Here is a 3432-nt window from a genome sequence, read left to right on the forward strand (position 1 = left end):
GAAGAAATAGTTTTTTTTTTTTTTTAGTCTACAGCTGAACCACCCTGAACACGCCCAATTTCATCTGATTTCAGAAGCTAAGCAGGGTCAGGGCCTGGTTAGTACTTGGATGGAAGAAGCCTATCATTTAAAAGAAAAAAAAAAATCAAATTTCAGTTTTGAGTTGGTCATAAGAGGGTGTAATATCCAATCAAAACCTGGAATCACAGAAAACAGATCATTTAACTGATTTTTTTTCTTTCAAAGGCAGCCAATCAGTTAGCATCGAAGGCAAACTTCAAGCTTCTCAAGGGCAGTGACCAGTTCTGCCTCTTTCATCTCTGCATCTTTTGCACCTTAAAGAGTTCTTGACACATCATAGGCCCCAGCTAAATAAACACATGCGGACTGACTCATTCAGTGTCTGACAAAATGAAAGAATGAATAAATGAATGGCAGAAACCAGGGGGAAACATGGATATCCTGATTCTCAGCCCTAGATGTTCTAATTTTATCCTTATTCTGTGCCTAACATTGACTAGATTACCCTTTATCAATATGCTTTTGCCTTCATGCTCTCCAACCTTCTCCTGAGTCAGTGTGTATAACACAAAGAGGGAAAGTAAACAATTTAGTAGATGAGCTTTGTACCATAAACAGAGAGCAACACTGAAAAATATATTTGATAAAATGCTGATGTATGGAAGAAAAAAAACGTTCAAATAACTTTTGAATCCATTAAAAAGTCGGACCTCCCACTGTGTTCATTTATTTTACCAAATGTCTCATGTAGCTACTAGATTCACTCCATTTATCTAATCCTCCATAACTGTTCAAGACTTAGATTTTTTTTGCAAAGAAAAAAAAAAAAAACTTCTATACAAACCCCCTGCATAATTTTCCTGGTGTGAAAGAACTTATTAATGAAAAACAAAATTCTGAAATCAGTTCTCAGCCCTGGACAGAAACCTACAGTGTACATCAAAAACAGCTTTATTCCTCAGCGTGCCTAAATATACCTATGTAGTTTGAAAAAGTTGTCACTAAATTACTGCTCATGCAGAAGACAGAAAATTAAATGGGAGACTATTTAAAGAAAATTACAATTAATAGAAACATCAGATTTACAAAATCGCTGCTCTCTTCAGAAATCCTTGAGTGTCTCTTAAGACTTAAAGCAGAGAACCTCTAATGGATTTAGGTATGTTTCAGATTCGATTTGTATACCTTTGCTTCGTTGTTGGAAAGTTAGAACAATGTTTACCTATAAGAGCTGTTGCTTTCTTCCTTCCTTTTTTCTCCTCTAATATAGATCCTAATGTCCAATTTTACGAAACCATGTCAAGTAAGGTACTATACAAATTGCCAACACCACAGAAAAAAAAAGAAGATAAGCTTTATACTCAAACCAAAAATCTTACAGTAAGAAAACCAATGAGGACTTTTTAAAAAAGAATTTCTTGAAGATTCCAGAGACCCAATAGGTTATTCTGTTATAACTTTCATTGTGTGTACAGAATGCTTAGTCTTTCCTCAAGGTGAATCATTGCCAAGATGAATGCAATCATATTTTCCCTCTATCATTCTAAGACAAAATTTTTCTATGAGGAAATTATAGTCCACCAAATGGCATGGAAATATCTGTAGAAAAATGCCATGACCATCATGAAATACCTCAGTGGCACACGCATTTGCAATCAGAACAATTGCTGCAGATCAAGTGAGAACCAGGGCAGTCAGATGGAGACATAGAAAATTGTTTGAAAATTATCATGAATTTGGGAGATTTCTATAATTTTAGACCCAGAGAAGCATGCAATCCTCAGAGAGTGGGACTGAGAGGATACCAACACTTATGGCTGCGTCACCTTAAACAAATGTCACGATTTCTCTGAACTCTACTTGCTTCATCTAATAAGATTATTGTGAACAGGAGAAAAACATAATGAATGTAAAACACTCAATATGGTGCTCCCATATAGAATATACTCAATAATTGTTAAATATTATGTTGATGTTACTGCTGCTGCTATTGGTGGCATTGTCTTTTCCAGATTAAATGCTTAAAATATCCTCTATTAGTTCTGAAAAAATTTGTCTGAAATTCCCAGATTATAGGTTAAAATACTAAAGTCAATCAGCAAAAACATGTCTTTGTAAAAATATCTATGAAGGAATCTAAGAGACTCAAGGGGAATTAAGTCTTATCTTGAAAAGGATGCTGGTCAGTAGGGCAAGGAATTTGGAGGTCCCAAATGACTATAGAGTTCCTTGTAAACAATAACAAACAGAAATGTCAGTTAAGTAGAATCAGGAGGCCAGAGGGGAAGCTCTCATGCCCTACCTACCATGATAGCAGAGCCCAATAGGAAGGAGAAAGATTTCCTCTACTTGCATGGCAAGAGCTCACAACTTAGCCAATGACAAGTTACTATACTACACTTTGAACTCTCTGTTCCTCCATTGGACTATTTCCTTACCATAGTCCTCCTAGCTTACTTTCCTTCTCTTTGAAAGAGTTCTCTCCTTTCTTTGGGGGGACTTGCACATGGCTCACTGTGCTTGTAGACCTTGAACTGCAGTTCTTTATTGATCCCAAATAAACCAAATTTTTCTGAAGAAATAACTGGCAGTCTGTTTTAGGTCAACATCATCATGCTATCACTAGTTAAGTGAAAGACAAGAGTTTAAGATGAGAAAAGAAGGAACAAAGAAGACAACCACTTTCCTGCAGCAAGGTTAGCTTGAGGGTTCTCTGAAGCAGCTATTCATTGTTAATGCTGTTAAGATCCAGTAATTCAATAAATAAATTTATACTGAGAGGTGACTCTCCCAGGCACTAAAGTTCTAAAAATATGGTATGTCCCTTGTTCCCCTAGAAGTCACCAGAAATCAGCATGATTTGCCTCACCTTTCATGAACTTCACTTCACTTTCACTTCACTTCATGAACTTTGGGAAAGAATGAATGCAGCAATAGTTCAAAGGAAATGAGTTGTCCTGAAAATGAGGCCTAGAGGTGGTTGATGATGGATCTCAACATGGGTATAATTATAAAAACAAGACAAACAGGTTGCTCTAGCACTTCTCACAATACCAGCGCACACACTTTAATTGCCAGCTTACTTGTCCACGGTGGCTCAGACAGTAAAGAATTTACCTGCAATGCAGAAGACCCAGGTTCAATCCCTGGGTCAGGGAGAGTCTCTGGAGAAGGAAATGGCAACCCACTCCAGTATTCTTGCCTGGAGAATTTCTTGGACAGAGGAGCCTAGCAGGCTACAGTCCATGGGGTTGCAAAGCATCAGACACAACTTAGCGACTAACACACTTGTCCATCTACCCCACTGGATTCTGAGACCTGCAGGGTCCAGTTTGTGCTTGCTCATCATGGCTTCCCAGAACCTAGAATGGTGTGTGACTGTAAGAAAAAGTTTTTGAAACTGAATTATTC

This window comes from Bison bison, unplaced genomic scaffold (assembly GCF_000754665.1).
Source record: "Bison bison bison isolate TAMUID 2011002044 unplaced genomic scaffold, Bison_UMD1.0 scf7180017864473, whole genome shotgun sequence".
NCBI lineage: Eukaryota > Metazoa > Chordata > Mammalia > Artiodactyla > Bovidae > Bison > Bison bison.